The 20779-nt window shown below is 45.2% G+C and overlaps 1 protein-coding gene across 1 annotated transcript in view; it reads left to right on the top strand.

Moving 5' to 3' along the window:
- The first annotated feature begins 1627 nt into the window (after positions 1 to 1627).
- Positions 1628 to 20779, top strand: part of FAT3 (FAT atypical cadherin 3) — a 641086-nt gene continuing 621934 nt past the window's right edge. The window contains exon 1 of the mRNA XM_044258324.1: positions 1628 to 1689. The gene's annotated coding sequence lies outside the window, so the exon portion shown is untranslated. The remainder of the gene's footprint in view (positions 1690 to 20779) is intronic.

The following is a 20779-nucleotide window of genomic DNA, read 5'->3' as shown; positions in this document are numbered from 1 at the left end:
TGCTGGAGACTTTCAAGGGGAACTTTCCACCCGTGGGGAGTAGCGGGGCCATTGTGTAGTGGCAACCAGGGCAGAGGCCCCAGGCTGGGAGCTGGAAGGACAGAGAGATAAACTCAAGTGACTCTTCAAAGGGCTCGCTCTAGTGAGGGAGCACAAAGCCCCACCCCCTCCAGCAACAACCCCCACCTTACTCCCCAGAGAGAATTTCATGGTTCAAAGAGTAAGGATTTCTTCTGGAGAATAGATCTGCAGGCCCAGCGCGCCTCTCCCGCGGGTGCCAGTACTAGAGTTGGCGGGGGCGGGGGGTGGGGAGCGCCTGGGAGAGAGCATCTGAGTCCACGCGCCTGCTGCTTTACGGGACAGATGTGCGTTGCTGTGTGTGGGGGTGTAGGTGGGGAGGGGGAGGCGGGTGCTAAGACTGCCTCTCTCCTTTCCTGGGGAAGAAAGGCAGAAGTGCGAGGATACACAGAGCGGGGGACCAGTGTAGGCTCTGGTGCATCAGAGTGTGGACGTGTGGGTGTGGTCTGCGAGTACTAGGAGGGCTGTGGGCGCAGAAGTTACTGGAACAGGAGTATGGCAGGTTGGAGCTGCAACTCAAGTCGCAAATGAATCACTCATTCTCTTCAGAGTACCGCTCCTTTCATTTCGGCAAAAATGTTTAAAACCATTTGGGGTCAGGGAAGGAGAAAAGAGAATGCACCCCGTCACCTTTGCGGTTGAATACTACTCCCTTCTCCACAGGGAATCAGATGACCCCAGGATTCAAACATGTTCAAAGTAGTACCGTAAGAGCCCTGTCTGGGAAGCACATTTAGAATCTAGGCGCAACGTTTGATGGTTTATTCTTCACGCTACAAACTAACCATGGGATCTTAGAGAAGCCATTTTAACCTCGACGTGCCTCAGTTTCCTCCTCTGTCCTCGAAGAGTAACGGGAGCTTGATCTGTGCGCAGGGCCGCAGTGCTGATCCCACTGAGAGCGGTGTGTGCGCGCTCCCTGAAGCCGGCACCACGCTCTAGGCGAGGCAGGAAGGCGCGCTGGTGTTATCCTCGAGCCCCGAGAGACCGGTGGGGGAAGACTCGCGCTCTAAAATTAGTCCAGCTTCCAGGCCCCGCGCCGGGAGCGCCCTCCAGCTCGCAGCGCCTCTCCCACAACCCCCTCCCCTCCGCCCCCCCCCCTCGCGGCGCTCCGAGATCGCGAGTCGGCCCGGACGCCAAGGCTTCTCTCCCCCTCGCCCTTTTCGCTCGAGGTTTGGGAGGAGGAGACAGCGAGAGAAAAGCGAGAGGGGGCGACGAGAGAGGGGTTTGGCTGTGCGTCGGCGTCGGCTGTGATGGGGAGCTGGGAGCAGCCAGGCGGCGAGCAGTAGCGGCGGCGGCGGCAGCACGGAGCAGACACGAGAGCCGGCGCTGCTCCCGGCAGGCTGCGCTGTGATCTGGGCTGCGGATTGGGATCTCGCGCCCCGTCCCCCTCCTCCCGCTGCCGTTCTCCTCCTCCCGGCTTCCCCTCCTCCGCGTTGCGAGCCTCCGAACGCCGAGCGCCTCTGCCCGCGGCTCCAGTCCGGGAGAGCGCGCGGCGTGCACTGCGGCGGCGGCGGCCGGGCGGCCGGCTAGTCCTGGGCTGGAGCGCTCGGAGAGGAAGACCACGGAGGCTGCGCCTGGTGGAGCCGTGGATCGCCGGCGAAAGCAAGGGTGCGTGGGGATTTTAGCGTAATTATTTGGCTGCCCGGTGCACCAGCCGAAGCGCGCTTGCAGGAGCACAGCTCCAGCTGCCGGGTGCAGATGGGCTGCGAGGTGGGCTCGGGTAGGCGAGAGCCGACGGAGCGCGTGGGGAAACTTTTCACCTTGTAAAGTTCCTGCCTCCGCACAGCTCCGAGCCGCCGCCGCCAGGAGGGAAGATAGGCTCGGTCTTGCGGCAGTAGCCGGGAGGCTGGTATGGAGAGTTGGCCAAGTTTGAGGCTGAGCGTTTGGGGAGGGCCGCGAGGGGGCTTGCGGATCAGTACACTTATCCCTGGGTCCCCCAGGCCCCGGCCGCCGGTTGCAGGTGGATAGGAGGATCCAGGCTGCTAGCCTGTTTGATAGCTGGTGCCTGTCGGGCGCAGCGGCGATGTTCAGATGCCGATGGATGCACTTGGGCGACCTGGAGGCGCAAGTTGGGTCGTTGCTAGCCGAGGTGCAGGGCGGAGCAGGGGGCCCAGACTCCACTTTCGCTAGGGAGTGAAAGGGGTTTGTGGACGATCTGCAGGTCAGCTGCACACTTGACTCCGGCTTGCCGGGGTCGCGGGCAGGGCGAAATGTTCCGAGAGGCAGCGGCTCTCGGACTGGGGCGCCAGCTTTTAACGGAGTGGCTGGGAGGGAGGATTTTTCTTGCTACCTTCACAGGGAGAAGGAAACAGAGCGCCTAGGGAGAGTGCATGATTTTTGGCGGGCGGGCTTGCACGCGTGAAGGTTGCTTGTCTTTGAAAAGAAAGCGGCGCGGGTCTCACCGCCCGGGGGGTGCGTTGCCTCCCTCTCTGGGTCGGGAGGCGGGAACGCGAGGACGCGCCAGCTCTGCGCTGGGGGCCCCTTCCCGGACGGGTGTGGATGGACTCCCCAGCCGGGACGACTGTGGGTGCGGGGCTGGGTCCGGGATCTGAGGGAGAGCGCCCGGGAAGCTGCGGAGACAGCCGGGACCGTCCTCGCGCCGCGCGCCTTGCGCGCCAGGATTCCGCCAGTGGGGGTCGCTGAGCTAAAGTGCATCCGGCCCCCGGGCGTGCGCGAGGCGGCGAGCCCGGGTATTTTTAGAGGTGCTGTGGTCTGGTCCTCCCTCCCTTCTCCCGCTGACTTTTGTCGCGCGTGCTTTCCGAGATGGTTAAACATTGACCTGAATTAGGCTTCGCGGAAAGCAACTTTGATTGTGCACTTTCCCTTGCTCCACTGTCATAGGAGGCGGTGCGCTTGGGGCTGGGATGCGGGGGTGGCGAGAGTTTGGCCGCGAGCTGAGGGAGCCTCTAGGGTAGCCTGCGACAGGAGGAAAGGGGTGGGCGCCCCCGAGATGTGTGTGTGTGTGTGTGTGAGAGAGAGAGAGAGAGAGAGATGATGGCATCCTGCGACTGCAGCTCCTCGTAATAATGGGGGCCAACCGGGCAATGGAAGGGGGTTCCTGAATGGATGTGAGGAGCGAGAGAGCCTGCGGTGACCGGGCGAGGTCGCCTTGTGGGGCTAGGAGAGGCTCCCGGCCGGGAGAGGCGCCTGCGGCCCCGGAGCGTGGGCGGTCGGCGGTGGTGGTCGGTGGCGGCGGCGGGTGGCGGCTGGCAGACTCCGCCCGCCTCGGTCTCCGGCCGGGTCTCATCGCCGCCGGGCGCCCACTGGGATTCCGCTTCGGGTTTGGGCGAACCTGCGGCAACCCCGGCGGGAGGGAGGCAAGCGCGGACCGCGCAAATGATTGAAGATTCTTTTCTTCTCCTCATCCCTCCTCCCGCTCCTTCCCGCCCCCAGACACCGGCGCGTTTGTTTTCCAAGTTGGATCCCACTTCCATTTACAAGTGTCAGACAAACCCGCGCGAACCTCCCCCACTCACCCCGGCCGCAGCCAGGCGGCAGAGGGGGCGGGGGGCGAGCTGTCTGCGCGGCGCCGGGGGCTGTTCGACGCTCCCACCCAGGGCTTGACCGGTCCGGGTTCACCTCGGTGGGTCCTTGTTTAAAAAAGATAACGCATAAACAAACCACGAAACCCAGACCACTCCCGGCCACTTTGTATTCTGCCGCTTTTCTTTAGCTAGCTTCGGACGTATTAATTTTCTGCCCCCAACGTTTGTCTTTTCAAAGGCGAGTCGCGGGCGGTAGGAGGAAGGGGGCGGGGGAGCGGGCCGACCAGTTCATCACGGTGGATTTGTGCTCCTGGCTTTGTTGCAAGGATTAGATTCTCTGATTGCGCCCGGGCCGAGTTAAAATAAATGCAGAGACTGAGAACCGGCCAGAAAATCTGCAGACGACTTTGCCTGGGATCCAGGCGGCAAGTTCAGGTGGTGGAATGGGGAAGCCCGCCATCTAGGAATTGAGGACTTGAGGTTCCCCCTTGTCAGTGTCGCCCAAGGAGAGCCCAGATTTCGCCTCTACCTTCGGGCACTGAACTTCTCTTAACGTTTATCGGAGGCTTGAATGGTGTTCTGGTTTGTGACGTGAAGATTTGAATCTGAGAAGGCAAGGAAGGGAGGGGATGGAAGAGGGAGAAGGAGGGAGAAGGGATTGAGAGATGGAAATTCTGCAGAATCCTGGGAATTGCACAGGATTGTTCCTGTTTTTCTTTCTTTCTTTCTTTCTTTCTTTCTTTCTTTCTTTTTTTTAAGTTCTTATTCCTAAATTGGAGCAGTTGAGCAGTGAGAGAATAAAGAACAGCCAAGAAAACCAGGGCGCCAAGAGACAAAGACAAAAAAATGCATAATAACTTCAGCGCTTTGATGTGATTTTTTTCTCCTAATAGGGTTGGAGTGGGGGAAGGGTTTTTAACATTTTACAAGGAGCAAAGTTGTCTCTTAGAATTAAACCGAATGCTGATATTTAATTATGAATCCATGTGGTTTCCTTTTTGGAACTTGGACAGTGAATGCTGCTGGGGCCAGTGTCTATGCACAGTGCACTGGGATGAGAAAGTTCCCAGAACTGTCCAGCTGTAATGTCTTCATATCTTAACCACACAGAGAACTCCACATGAAAGGCAGGGGGCTCAGAGATCAGAAATCAGTGGCTGCTGGGCTGGCTGCATCCCTTGTAGCTGCAGGATTTTCACAGCCAGTGTTTATTGACCAGTGACTGGGGATCAACACCCCCCTGCTCCCCCCTCACCCCCCCCCATTTTATTTATTTTGGTTCCTGGCAGACTTCTTTTGGGAATTTTTTTTTTTTTTTTTTTAACAGTCAGGACCCAGTCTGTCTGTTAACTAGCAATTACAGTTGTGCTGAGCTACTCAAAAATGAAATGAGTAGCAATAAGCAGAGTGGATGCCCACTGACCTGTATGCTATATGGTTATTTTGCCAGCTCACAGCTTTTTGTAAAGCAGCTCTTCAGGCTGCTCGCAGAGGAACATTTTGATGTGTCAGGTTACGTTATCCTTGCTTTCTTCATATGTTGCAGAATGACCTGCTGTAATCTGGATGATGAATTATGTCAAATAGAAAGAAGTAGGCAATTACCAGTGAGGAGAGGGTATTTAGTCATTTCCAGCTGGTCTGAGGAGTGCTCCTGGTGTCTGTTGTGTTATGCTCTATTTATAGCTCAGAGTGCAAATAGGACCAAGGTGGTTTTATCTTACCTTTTGTGGAGCTGGGTGTGGCATTCGGTGACACTCCACATCTGTCTGGTTAACTGATGGGTGGGACTTTTCCTCTGCGGCCAGAGGGAAAGGATAATATTGGGAGTGTTCGGTTTCTTCTATTGTGGGTCATTCTTAGGCTTTTTTCCCCCTGGACAGGAGGAGCACAGAGTGGGGATCATCTGATGGGATCAGGTGGGCTGGCCATGCTGATTGATTTCCTTTGATTGCTGGGGAAGGACTATTGATGAACCCTTGTCTTTGCTGATTGTGACAAACACCAGGGAGGAGTGGAAATTTAAAAGAAAGGGGATCTGACAGACCTAGAGGGAGGGCCATGTCTCCTGCCTAATTCCTTCCTGATTTCCACAGATGTTAAAGGCAGAAATGCACCGCCTGTGTGTATTGCCTTGCTTATTGATAAAATTTTCTGAAATACTTTTCTAATCTGTAGTTGTTGAATATGTCATTGTGGGAATCCTTCTACCCAATTGTGGGGGTTGGGTCTGTGTTTTATAAGTTTGTCCTCTTGAGGCTGACCACAGTGCCTGCTGCTCAAGAGGCACAAAGTAGATACTTGTGCTTAGGTGACTTCCTGGTTGAAGACCTTGAGGGTAAATATATTTTCTGTGCTTTGGCCAATTTGATTCTACTGGCTTCTCGAACATACCGATTTTCTGTCAGTTGAGGATTATCTACTCCTCTAATAAGCTCTTGTCTTTGTTTACATTAACCTCCTTTTCCCCAAATTTCTTTCTAATTTTTAGAACAGCATGCCTTTCCTTAAAGAAACAAAAATAAAAAGAATCAGCTGAGTGCCACAGATTGAATTTATTGAGAACATATTTGACACTTGTCTAGTGGCTTCCAGCCAATTTCTGGTCGACCAAAATAGTCTGTCAGTTACATGTAACAGTGACAAATGACCGTTCTAGTAGCTTTGGATTGGATTGGCACTCCCAGGTTAGTCTTGCTGTTAGCCTATTCTAGGATTGGAATGTATTTGTATTAACTAGAAAGGGTAAAAATTTGAGAATGGATTTTCTGGCTTGATGGTGGTCAGAGAAAATAGAGCACAAATTTCAAAACGTAACAATCAAACCCTCCATATAATGGAAGTGTGTTGCTTCCTTTACTGGGTGGATATGTATGAAAGGGAGGCCTGGGGAGCCTTGTAGGATTGTCCTCGCTTCGATGATGAGAGTGTGGCCTTGTCTGGGCAAGAAAAGTTGTGTAGGGGACCTTGTGAAGGACCCTTGGATAGATTTTAGTATTGCACGTTTCTGAACTTAGAGGCTTTCAAGACTGTGGATTTTAGCCTCTATTTAGTAAAGGAATTTGTTTAATTAACTCTTGCCCTTGTATGTCTTAAATTTTACCCTTTGTGCTTATTCTGTAAAGTCACATGGAATTTAAAGTCATTTTCTTTATTTTTGTTTCTTTAAGAAAAGCTTTTTTCTTTTTCTTATTTTCTTTTTCTTTGTTTCTTTTATCTCTTTAAAAATGCATTTTTTAAATTTCTTTCAGTTATATTTACTCAACCTACCTCCCTTTACAAGGCAGTGGGCAGGATTCAGATATAGCTTTTGTCAAAGTAAAATATATCGTTGCTGATCTGTGCTTACAATTCTGTTGGGAAGATGGGAGTTACCCATGTGTGCAAACTAGGAATCAACACATGGGCATATTTGTTAATTGACAAAAGGGTCCTCGAGGACAAGGGAGAGATTAATAGGAACAGAGGTCAACTTTTAGGAGGAATATAGAGTGAATACAACCCAATTTGGTAATTCTCAGTGAAACCTTATATGGGCAAGATATTAGAAAATTAATTCTTTCATTTCTTTAAGACAGGGCTTCTTTTCTGGAAGAACATATTCACAGAACAGACCAAATAGGCTATTAGACTGTTATTTATTATTTTGGGAAGATATCAGAATTTATTCAGGCTCTTTTCTTCATTTTCCTTTGGTGGTCCCTCCACCACCAACTTTGAAGAGGACCCTTCCATGTTTTAATGGTGTCTGGGAGCCTGCCTGCAGGTGCACCCACCTCCCCCACTTCCTCCCCAACATATACACACCCTGGCTTTCTAGTGGTTATATCAACAATTCTGGGATTTTTTTAGTTGTATTGTTATAAATAAACTACTCTTTAGCAGATCCTTTAAAGAATCATTCATTTTTGATGTTTTCATAAACTTTAATGGGTTGTTTATAGCACTACGTATTATTATTCACCGTTAATTCCCTGAGGTGTCTCACACCACCCAAGGCTCTCAGAAGTGGTCCTAAAGCAGTTTTCCACCTTGATGGCACTTTAGAATCACCCAAAGGCTTTTAAGACAACTGATGCACAAGTTGCATCCAGACCATTTAAATCAGAATCTCCATGGGGAGGATCCAGACATCAGTTATCTTTTAAAGCCTCCCAGCAGATTTCATTAAGTCACCAGGGCTGAGAAGTACCACTACAAAGGTCGGGCATCAGGAATGGAGTTTGAGTCCTGGCCAAAGCTCCCAGACCTCAGGGAATGTGAATGAAAACCTGGAGCCCTTGCACTCTGCATTAGACGGCTGGGACCCTCATGGCTTCCATCTGCCTGCATTTTTTAGTCCTCAGTTTGCCAGTCGTTAACATTCCTCTGTTGCCTAATGTCAGTTTATCTTCCGTTTTTCTAGACTTTGCCTCAGTTCCTTCTCCAGATAGTAATCACGGCTGGCCCAGGAGCTGAGAAATGAAATTGTGAAGGCTTCAGACATCTCTAGGAATAAATATTCTTCCCTTTTCCATGTTAGACTCTTGCTCCTGAGGTCTTTTTTTTTATCTATTTCTGGATTCAGGGAATGCATTCAATGTAATCCATCAATATCTGCTCAATTTTCTTTTTATTTGTAAGGGTTTCAAGGGGTGAGTTGCGTAGAAAAATGAATCATGTTCTCAAGGAGCTTGCAGTCTAGTTAGCTAGACTACAGTTTAGCTAGCTAGCTAAAGATGTGTATACTTAAGGAAGAAAAAAATCACAGCACCTTTTAATGTTGGAGGTTGAAGAAATCTACCAAGTTTGGTGGGCACGGTTCTGGTGCATGCAAAGGAAGTAGCTTCTTCCTACAGGGTGATGTCCTTGGGATATTCATAGTTCCCAGTTTTCCTCTGAGGCTTAGTTATGAATTAGCTTTGGCACAGAGAACTCTGAGGTGTTTTGTCCTTTAGGAACTCAGCATTCATGTCTCTTGCTTGCTTTATAACACACATTAAAAAAAATAATAATAAAGTAAACCCTATGCATGGTAAGGTTGGCTGCCAGAATGGGTGTGAGAAGGCTTGAAATTTTACCTTGGATGTTCACCATGACTTGCTGTTTGTACTTTGCAGAGCAGTTGCAAATGATATTTCCATAATTCTTAGTTTTTCTTTTCTTCTTTTGAGATGTTGGAGATGAGTTCAGCCGTTGAATGAGGTAGAGATATGAAATGTTAACTGGAAGTTTAATTGTAACTTCAGGACTTCAACTAAATTAAATTCCAAACAATCTGATAAAAATTAAAGCTTTTCAGTACCGTGGAAGGTTAAAAAGTGAGCGCGTTGGAGCAGCGATTGTGTTTCACATTTTGAAATAAATTCCAAATTATTAATGCTACGAAATATCATTGGATGCTACTTAACACTTGTAATCATCTGAAAGCATGCTGGAAAATACAGATTAAATCTAGTGACAAGTGTGCTTAATGATAGTATAAATGTCATTTTTTTTCCCTTCAGAATAAACATGGCATGCCCGTGTGTGTGTGTGTGTGTGTGTGTGTGTGTGTGTGTGTGTGGCGGGTGTGTTCTTCAAAAGCTGAATGGGCCCGCATTTTGGAAGGAGTGGTAAAGGGGTAGGTTGGTCTTTTCTGAAACCTAGACCATCTATTGCAAATGACATTTTGTTGATTTTTTAAAAAGTCTAAGCATATGATTAATAATTTGGGCATCTGAAAAAAATATTTGGTGTATCTAAAGTCTATTTCAAGGCTGCAGTTTGAGACTCTGTGTTTGGTTCTAAGCAGTGCCTTAATGATGGTGGTCGGTGCTGTGATTGGTTGAGTGGTGTGTTGTGTGATTCACATGGTTATAGTTCCATGCCAGGGTTTGAAGCCTTGGTTTCATAAGATTGGCCTGGCTGTGGAGAGCCCCACTGCCAAGAAAGGTACACAAGAAAGTGGGCCAGATGTAAATAGATGACCTTAATGTTGCTAGAGTTATGGACAAAGTGGGGGGTGTGAATCTTTTCCACATTCAAAGAAAAGTTTCAGAATAACAATTTCAATCAGATGAATCAGAATTCAGAAGTGTGTAGTAATGTCCTTTGAGAATTTGGTACCTATCTGATAGGACTGTAAAGGCATTTTAGAATGTCAATTAAATGGAAAAATATGCCCGGAATTGAATATAATTAAGAAATGTTGAAGTCTGGTGTCTACATATTCAGACACTGTATTAGATGGTTTAATTAGTGAACCAGAATTTGGATTTATTGACAGAAGGTCTCTTTCTCATGGCATGTTTCACTCATTAAAAGCTCATAATGTCTTGGATCTTTTTAGCTGTTGGAACTTGATCATTTGCCATTTTGTGCTTCTTGACTTCAGTGGTGTGTGCCTTTTTTTTTTTTACCTTGCAACTTATTAGGATGTTTTTGCTTCTTTCACTGATGGCCATGCCCATGGAGTGAGCCTGTGATAACTCCTAACACGAACTATCACCAAAACCTTGGGCAGGACTTTGTACCTTTGAAAAACAAGGGTAGGCAAGTAAAACTCCTAGTGGAATATTTGCTCTAACAATTTAAAAGTAATTTGTGAGGTCAATTTCTTCTTTGTAACTATCAGCCCTATATTATATTTATCTGAAACCTGCATTTCTCAGTGTCCTTTTCAGTTTTAGGGTTGATGGGTTAGTGATATAGATCCTTTTGACTCCAGATTGTTGCCATGAAAAAGTTTCCAATCATATAAGAGACTGAGAAATTCCTTTCTTTTTTAATATCCTTGTTGTGGGATAGATATCTTTTTGATGATCATAAATGCTTGAAAGTGCCACAGTTAGTAAAGAAATACATTGAGAATGTTGACAACAAGTGAAGATGTGAGAAACACATATCCTGAAATATCCTCCAGGATTTGTCACTACCTGTTTATAATTTAAATTTTAGCTCTCTCTTGCAACGGTGTTAATGTAAACAGCTAGTTCTATGAGATTTCTTAACTCTTCATCTTCCTAAGTATGTTTCTTTAGGAGCTATCTAAAATAATCTACCATTCCCTCTTTCCTGTAGATGTAGCAGATCCTTCATAGCCTGGGTGAAGTAAGTATGCATTATACTGTTAGTCTTGCTGAGGCCTATGATGGTTCTTAAAATCCATGCCATTGTTGGCAAAAATGCACTGAGTGCTCTAATGACCTTGGACTGATTTTGCATGAAAGCGTATTATACAAATGTGGTGCCTGACCCTTGAAAAGTTAGCTTTCTGGACTGGCTGATGTTTCCCGAGGTAGGTCCAGAAAAGGAGAGAAAGCATGTGTGCCCTAAGTCAGAAAGATGACACAAACCATCTTTTATTGAGTTGAAGTGACCTCATCTGCTTGGAAGTGCCTGGAGTAACAACGAGACCCTGATACCTCATTTACATTCAGAAGACAACTACTAGGATGAGGGAATTATGCAATGCAGGCACTTGATTGGGAAATGTAAGATGAAAACATATTCTATAGCCAGATCAATTTCCTAGATCTTCCTGAATTATCCAATAATTAGATAATCTTCTTTTACTTTGGAAGTGTGGATTTTGTATGTGTAATTATTTACTTACGTCACTTTATTCCCAGGTTTTATTCAGCAGTGCACAGTCTGTTCAATTTATACTCTCTATATTTCTGTTAAATAGGTAGGATTAATAGCATATTCTACTTCCTCTTCAAAGAGAGGGAGGGAGATACAGGTATTTTATGAGATATGCCATTTTCATACAGTTCATCAGTGGTTATTATAATAATCAAAGTGAATAAGCCTAGATTGCTCTTATACAATAGATAACGTTTTTAAACATGAGCGTAAATCACATTTTTCAAAGCAAATCACATTTTAAATGCATTCAATTAGGGAAAACGCACTATTTAAGCAGATCCTGGGGCACATTCTTTTCCAAAGAATATTTTGTTTCTCCTTAATTTGTCTGTTTTTTTAACTTTAAATTTTTGTATATTTGATTTCTTGGAGAAAGGCAAGAGGGTACGCATATGGAGAATGTATTTTATTTCAAATATGTGATGGTCTGAAAATTAGAGTGTGACCTTCTCCTTCAGCACTACTTTGAGGAGAAACATCAGAGGGGAGCCGGGGCGGAGGCACATTGGAGTGGGACTGGAATTAGGAGAGAAAGGTCTGCAGAGATGGGAAAGCTGAGGAGTTTCTGGGTCGGTGGGCTTAGGCCAGTGCCACCCAGAATCACACTTCTGACTACATCAGCTCTTTTGTGAAGATACTGAATGAGGATCTCTCCTGTTCCCAAACTTGGGAATGTCCAGAGGAGTAGACCTGATTATTCAGAGCTTTCTACCTGCTGCAGGGCCCCCTCCTCCTTTTCTCTCTCCTTGGTGGCTGCTGGCCCGGTTCTGTGTTCCCCCTGCACAAGCCCCCTGCTCCAACCCTAGCTGGAGCCCTATGCCCTCCTGTAGGTTCGCTTAATCCTTACCTCCTGCTTTGCGTTTCCACATTGCCTACTCAGGTTCCCACTACAGTTTGTATTGCTGGTATGGCACCAAATACCATCTGCCTGGTCATGAAATTACCTGTCCCGGTGTCTCTTCCCTGGTATCCCCGGGTGTCCCCATCCTCTTCCCTGGGACCATCGTTCCTAGGGCTCAGTAGCATTACATCAACCTTTACTCCTTCACTCTTACCGTTGCCAGATCTTCCCCATGTTTAATATTTAAAACTGAATGACCGTATCTGTTTCTGTTCAACTTGAATAGCGTATCATTGACCTTCACAATGGAACATCCACAGCCAAATATTGAAATATCTCTGAGGTATTGGGGCTGCATTATGATTCTGGTGTTGGTGGGATGTAGTACATTTGAGGTCCACATTTTCTATTCCAAGGAAAGATCCTCCAGGCATAGACACACCCAGGTTTTTGACTGGCTGACCTGTCAGAGCTGTGGCTCTTTCCCGTAGGTTTTCAAAGAGTGTGGCAAATACACTAAAAAGGCGTCGTGGACACATCCAAATGCCTGGTTACCTTCCAGGTGCACCACTTTGTTTCTGAGAAGGTCCTGATAGAGAAATTTGTACCGAATGGTACAACTGCATGGAAATCAGTGTTGACGGTTAAAGTAAAATACAGTGGGAGGTGGGAACCCACTTCAGTACTGAGTCTTTTCTGTCTCCAGAAAGCAAAGAATACATATGTACATAAGAATGTTGTTATTACGAGGGTCCTTGGGGTCTTTCTAATTTACATTTAAAAATCAAATCATCTGCAAACTTGTGCTGTATCTATTGCTATACTAACCTACAACTGATACACCATTCTGGTATATACTGAGACATGGAGGTTCCACGCCGCTGCTTACTACTGACCTTTGTGGGCAACAGAATCTTGCTTTAGAGCATTGGATTTACAGTGTCAGGCACATAGTGTGAGTGAATGAATGTATGAGATTACCTGGCTGAGAGTCATAGAATAGATTAAAATGTAAGTCTTGTAAAATTCCAAATTCCTAGTTGTTGGTTTTTTTGTTTTTGTTTTGTTTTGTTTTGTTTCCAATTATACTGCAAGAAAGCATTATTTGAGGGGCAGGCTGGTAAAATCAGCCTATGAACAGGTGTGTGTGTTGGAAATGTCATTTTACAAAAAATGCTCAATAACTTTCTTGAATGAATGGAAATTGGAAAAGGCTCTGTCTTTTAGACACTATGTCATTCTGTGAGCTTAACAAACAAAATCTCATTAACACCAAATCCATGGGAGCATGAGAAGTGTGTAATGCTCTTAATTTCTTATTAAGTGATTTGTGTTTATTGAAAATTGGCTTGAAGGTACACTGAACATAATTCATAATACTGGATTTAGGTAGGTCTAGATACCTGATTCTTTTCTGTACTTAGAATGTGCTCACACAGTTCAGTATCGGAATAGAAGGTGGGAAGAGCTATACCTTATTCCTGGAAGGATTTACTGAAATGAGGAGATGACGAGTTAGACTTTGGAGATCCTTTTCTTAAGTTCCTGTGTCTTTTAGGTTTGTGTGATTATTCCAGGCTTTTATTTCTCTAGGCACACTTTGTACGTGTCTACAAGCAGATGAGAGAGAGCAAGGGCACTTAGGGGCTGGTAGAGGCAAATGTGAATCCCGTTTCTTCCCTATTAACTCGTGAGACCCGCTGGGTAGCAGCAGGCAGTACCAGACATTTAATTGTGCGCTAGGTAAGGCTGGCACAAGTCCAGCCTCACGGTGGGGCAAGAATTACACTCATCAGCTGGGATATACTGCATATATTGATTAGAGTTGGATTTTGTGATGCAAAAAAAAAAAAAATCCTTATAAATAGTGGGAAAGTAATTGAGAGTAATTAAAAAGGCAGAGAGTTAAATCACAGTTCTTTAGATGAAAAGGCATTTTGATCCTTTGCTTTCATGCAGATTTCCGGGCAGGCTGGAGCAGTCTGAGTGCTGAGTCTGAATGGTGTGATCGCTGTTACCACTGAACTGGAAAGAGAGTAAATGGGCAGGGTGCAGAGATGAACCACTGGTGACCAAGTTCCAGCAGTTTCTTCTTGGTGGCTCTTTGCTGCTGGAAGCCTTCTTTGTTTGGGTCTGGGGCCTTTTCATTTCTTTTTCTTGGCCTCACTAATGGCTTTTGGTTATTATTAATATCCCTGATGTGAACTGAATGGGGGCATTGGTGTCCTAGTGAACACCGGTGAGAGCATTAAACCATGCTGGAATTACCTGGGGTGCCCGCGTGTTTTGTCATTGCTTCTCCTTCCCTCAACTGAGAAGGCTCTGTAGCCATTTTCTGTCAAGGAAAACACTTCATCTGTGAAATGATGACCTGGAATGGTGTATTTTCACATTCTTTCTTGCCTTCTGAGCCCTTTCTTGCACAGACGGTGTCTGCCACTAAATACATGCTTAAGGAATATTTGCCGAATGGAGAAATGAACGAGATGTATAGGTTTTCAAGGCTGGGCTGATTTAGCATCTTTTTATTTTATTTTGATTTATTTTGATTATTTATGTATTTATTTAAGTTACTGTTATGATTATCTTTTATTTTAGAGAGAGAGAGGGAGCATGCGCAGGTGGGGCAGAGGATCATGACCTGAGCTGAAACCAAGAGTTGGATGCTGAACCAACTGCGCCACCCAGATACCCCTGAGTCAGCGTCCTTGAGAAGTTAGAGGTGATGGCTGGTGGAGTTTCAAGCACATTATGATCTCAGATCCTAAACAACCAGTAGGAAAGGGGGAGGCAGGGGGAGAAGAAAATGGCTAATTTGTCGAGCATCCACTACATCAGGCTCTTGTATATACACTTTGGTTCCAGCATCCACTGTGCTCTAGTAGCTGGATGTCCGTGTCATTATGTTTTTTAATTTTTGTGAGATTTTATTTATTTGACAGAAAGAGAAGAAGCAGGGGGAGCAGTAGGCAGAGGGAGAGGGAGAAGCAGGCTCTCCGCTGAGTAGGGAACCGGGACATGGGGCTCAGTCCCAAGACCCTGGGATCGTGACCTGAACTGAAGGCTTAACCAGTTGAGCCACCCAGGCGCCCCAGAGAATTTTCCTTTCCTTACAAAGACTGAATGGTATTCCATTGTGTGCATGTATCACATTTTGCAAAATCTCACCTGTTGATGGACATTGAGATTGTTTCCACACGATATTAGTGAATAGGGTTTCAGTGAACATAAGAGAGCTAGTGATCTCTTCAAGACCCCAATTTCAATTCATTTGGATAAATACCCACAGGTGGGATTGATGGATCATAGGGCGGTCCTATTTTTAATTTTATGAGGATCCTCCATAATGTTTTCATAGCCGCGAACTATTTTGTAAGGGTTTCAACTTCTCCACCTACTCACCAACACTTGTTATCTTTGTTCTCTTTTCTTCTTTTTTGTTTTTTTGAGTTTTTGTTTTTAAATTTTGTTTGTTTGATTTTTTAAAAGATTTTACTTATTTGAGGGAGAGAGAGCAAGAGAGAGACCACAAGCAGGGAGAAAGGCAGAGGGAAAGGGAGAAGCAGGCTCCCTCCTGAGCAGGGAGCCCAACGTGGGGCTCCATCGCAGGATCCTGGGATCCTGACCCCAGCTGAGGGCAGATGCTTAACTGGCCGAGCCAGCCACACACCCCAGCATCATTATTCCATAGTTAACAAAGATACGGTTAGGAATTGAACCAAGGTCATGGACCTTAGTTAGCAGGACCGGGATTTGAATCCACAGCTCTTGTCTGCAACCAGGGCTTCTCAAACGTAGCCACACGAATCCTTGCACCAAAACAGCAGGATGGTCTCATACTCTCAAAGCCTGGTGATGGAGCGCAAAGGTAGGCCATGGGTATCAGTCAGATTCCTTTCATGGTTATCTTTTTCTAAAGCTTTATGTGACTTTAAGTCTATTCATAACGTGTTTCTTTAAACGTGAAATAATATTTTAATTCCTTAGCTGTCAGCATACATAAATTTTCTCCCCAGACCCCTTAATTATAATTGACACACTGGGGCACCTGGGTGGCACAACCGGTTCAGTGTCTGGCTCTTACTTTCGGCTCAGGTCATGATCTCAGGTTCCCGGATGGAGCCCCACCTCAGGCTCTGTGTGCAGCATGGAGTCTGCTTGAGATTCCCTCTCTCTCTCTCTCTCTCTCTCTCTTCCTCTGCCCCCCACCCCCACTCGTGCTGAATCCCTGAAATAAATAAATGAAACCTTCAAAAAAGTAAGTAAAATTGACACACCTAAAAGTTGCTTTGAGGATATCCTCTGCGACATCTTTAGAATTTCCACGGAGAGAAAATCAGACATGGCTGCTGGGTTGGAAGAGAGACCTGGAGCACCTATTTTGAAGTTTTGTTTCCATAGCAAGTATAGTTTTTTACTTAGATTGCATGTTTATTTGCCATGGCCTGAGCTGTTGGAGATGGGAAAGGTACTAAAACTCCCTGTGATTTCATCTGAACGCTGAAAAAAGGAAAATGGATAAAGAATCCTGAAAAACAGAACATTCCCAAACTTCCTGCTGCTCAGTAGGCATGGGATTGATAGACCTGATAGACTATTAAAAAGAAATTATTGACAATACTGGTGATAGTAACTTGGGTTTACTTATTACAGTTTCTTTATGCATTTTTGTATTGGTTCACAACACCTAACACTGATACAAGGTTTCCGTATATCCTTTCATTTACCCCCAACAACCCTCTGAGATAAATACTATCATGATCTCTACTTTACAGATGAAGAAATTGAGGCACAGAGCTGGGAAGTGACTTGTCCAAGGTGACATGACACAGGAGGTGTCAAAGTCGGGATTCTAACTTGGTTTTGTCTGTCTTTACACACTGTGCTCTCTGTACCTCTGCTTGTCCAACAACTATTCTCCTTAGCGGAGTTCTGAGTTCCTGGCCTCTCCCCAGCCTGACTCATAGTTACCGTACCCCGTAGCCATCCTACTGGAAGCGTGCAGGCTTCTCCAGACCACACTGCCCCTGAAAGCGCCTGCTAGGACATGGCAAATAGGAGTGTGCCCCCAGGTCGGCAGGAAGCACACTGAGGGCATCCAGAGATGAGGGCGACAGTACAGATGCTCCCTTTTGGAAATGGCTTTTCGCTTCCTGACCAGTCTAACACAAGAGAAAACAGAAATGTTAAGCAATGCCCAATCAGTGTGGGTTTTTGCACCCTGCTTGAGTCATTTACCGCTTGCTGGAACTAACTTCAGTCTAAGCAGGATGTTCTAGTTCTGTCCTGTTACTTCTGGGAGTGGCCCATCGGATGCTCAATGAAGGTCCTGCAGCTCTCCAGGGCCCTGCTTGCATGGGACAGGTTGGATAAAGAAGCCGGAAATCTGCTCTTTTCTGATTTTGGCTTCTCAGCTGAATGTAAATAAAAAGATGGAAGATAAAATGTAGAAAATTGCATTAGCATGATTAGGGTCTTATTTGCATAAAAGAGTCTTTGAATCACAATTACCCTCTGGCTTTGGACCCTGCTTTTTTTTTGCCTTTCCTATTATCCGGTCCAAGGTCATTACTAAAAGGCTTCCTGTTTCATGGAAGAAGACTTACTAAAATATTAATTTCATTGCCCGAAGTAGATTCATATGGTCTGGTGAATAACTTGAGGTTCTGTCAGAATTACAAAATAAGAGAGTTATTTTTTATGCCTTCAGAAAGGTGGTTCAGGGATTTGAGTAACAGGCAGCTAAAACTTCATTTTGCCTGTCTTTGTGACAGAGATGGGTAAAAATCTCTATGTTCTTTGATAATTATGGCAGAAAAACAACGTAACTGGGTAAGTTGCATGTTCAAGGCATCATGGAGGTTTTTTGTTGTTGTTTTATTTTGTTTTCATTTAATTGTACTCTGCGTTTGAATTTGATGCATAAGACTCTGGGAGAGAAATGAACTTACAACCTTTGAAGCGTAGAAGTATTCTCTCTCTCTCTCTTTTTTTTTTTTTAAAGAAATATAGGTAGACCTTGAGGATTCATGATTTTGTTGAATGCCTTTTCATTTTCTAACACAAAAGCTTGATTTCAATGTGGTTTTCTTGTTGTTCTCTTTGCAGCCTTAGCTGTGTGTGTAATTTAATCCAGTATATTAAAAAGAAGTTGCATTCTTCCATGGTAAAGGAAAAAAAAATCCCCCAGTTTCCCTTAGTATTAGCTAATGATAATAATACTTGCAAGCACAATTCCTGAAAACAAAATAAGACAAAACAAAAACAAGAGCCAAACTGTAACTGAAGGCTTTCGCATCATTATAGGCAACCGCCTGAGGCTGAAACAGATACACTTTGAAATAGTTTGGCTCATTTCATTGATATTTTGTCTGTTGTGAGCAGACATGCATTATTCTTTGTCCAAGTCACATATATTAGTTGACAAAAGCCAGCAACTTACCTGGTCTCACTTTGGAAATAATCCTCGAAAGTTACTGTTTTACTGTTCGTTTTATCCCCCAGCTGGTTTTGCTCCCAGAGTGACTTAGTAGCTCTTTGCATAGCTACTTTCCAGTCCGTTTTATAATCTATACTTGTTCCCCCTTCCCCGCTCCCTCCCCCGTGCCTGAATTGCTGGAATCATTTCTGTTTTACTTTAAAAAGCAGTTTGCTTCATGTCACAACAAAATAAAGCATGGATTAGAAACAGCATTGCAGTTTCAGACTTAATGCCTTTGTGACATCTCATTGCTATGCAAATAAGATTCAAGGAGGTCATCCCTTTAACAGTTGCTGTAGCCCTGGTATCTACTTGATATTCGTTGGCCAAACTTACTAAGCATTCATTACAGAGCTAGCCTAGGTGTTTAACTCTTTGTTGGCTTTGAACCTGCTGTTCCAATGCTGCTGAGCCAAACTGATCCTCCTTCAGCGGATGTCTTCATTTTGGGGACCTCCTTGCTTCTCCCCTCTACCTCTGGGCACTGTGGGGACCTCAGGAAACCTAGTACTCTACTGTTTGCAAGATACACTTGTTTGTATGCCACGACACATTGGAAAAGCTCCTTTGTGATGTTTCCTTTGCTGTCTGAAGTGTTTTTTTTTTTTTTTATCATTGCTAAATACAGTATTTTTAGATAGGTGTTTTATTCACTTGCATCTGTGTCAAGTTCCTGCAAATATTTCATAGAAAATGTAGGTCTGTGCTGCTAAATGTTTAGGTAATACTTATTTTAAAATTAATTGTCTGCTATTCGAATTTGATTTCATCTTGTTTCACAGCTGTGTGTAAGTAGTCACTGAAGGTGGAGGAACCGGATTTTGATTCGGTAAGAACTCACTGCCTTTAATGAGTGCAGATTATTGCTGGTGTTTTGTTTGCTTGGTTAAAAGATTTTTTTCTTAACTCACTAGTCTGTTATGTATTTTTTTAATGTGGTTATTAACATATCCATTTCTTTTATAATTCCAGTTAGGAGTGAGCCTTCTGCAGTTTGAGCGACTGGCCATATTTGAATGGTGAACTCCCTGAGTGATTGTTCTTTTAGTGACTATTTCAGTCCAGTGGATTTTCTTTGCATTCCCGCAGATGCAGTGCTGTTTACACACTGAGTTTGTTCTGTGATTTGGGCTAAAATAAATACTAACTGAAAGAAAACACACCTTACACTCGACGTAGAAGTTTTAGGAACTGTGGAGAAGAACATTCATCCTACACGTTAAGAATTAAAATGATGACTTTGCCAGAAGGGGGAATATGAGCAACTTTGTTTTTTAATACCGAGGATTCTAAAAGGAGGGCTTGACTCCTTTCGAGGATTAAGAAGGTGTCCCTGGATTAAGGTATTGAATCAAATACAAATCTTTTTAAAAGATGCTACTTTGGCCTTTTATGAACCAGCACAGGGCTAGAAGTGTCTTATCTGACTGCCTACTGGCGAGAAAGACTGCTCAGACATCTGATAATGACGGGTTATCTTGAATTGTGCTGAGAGAGGCATTACTCCTTATGATTTGGATCAAGGGCAGGGGGAAAACTATGAGTAGTTAAAATAGCAGAATGGTATTTATTTATTTTTTTTTTAGATTTTATTTATTTATTTGACACAGAGAGAGAGATCACAAGTAGGCAGAGGCAGGCAAAGAGAGGAGGAAGCAGGCTCCCTGCTGAGCAGAGAGCCCAATGGGGGGCTCAATCCCAAGACCTTGAGATCATGACCTGAGCTGAAGGCAGAGGCTTACTCTGCTGAGCCACCCAGGCACCCCGCGGAACGATATTTTTTGAAGGGCCAGTTAATTGCGACTTCCATGTGAAGGCTTCGAACCTCCCCTTGGTGTGGTACCCCAGCTCTGGTCCTGTTCTTTATGGGCTCATAAATATTCACAGAGACCCTGTTATCCTGTGACACCTTGCTGGCTGCTGGCAGGGTCAAGGAGATAAATACAACACCATTCTTGACCTCAGGGAACTGAAGGTGTGGGGATGAGGTCAGGCCTGCATTGCTGCAGTGGGTGTGCTCTGCTGCTTTCACGTGGACGTGTCCTCTCCGAACTCACCTGAGTCCTCCAGGAACTTCTGTGAAAGCAGGACTCCCCTGACTGATGCCAGTGCCTCCCAGCACCAGAGCTGAGGGTGGTTCATTACCCAGTAATTTACCACTTAAGAGTCAAGGTTCTCAACTAGATGTTTCTGATCCGTGCTGGCACTTCTTATTTCTTCAAGGAGCAAGTTGAAGGCAATGCTGTTTTATCTAGGAGGGATGTTCTGAGAACCTGGATG

The sequence above is a fragment of the Neovison vison genome, chromosome 7 (assembly GCF_020171115.1).
Source record: "Neovison vison isolate M4711 chromosome 7, ASM_NN_V1, whole genome shotgun sequence".
Lineage (NCBI taxonomy): Eukaryota > Metazoa > Chordata > Mammalia > Carnivora > Mustelidae > Neogale > Neogale vison.
Note: the sequence above shows the minus strand (reverse complement) of the source record. Positions and strands in the feature narration are given on the sequence as shown.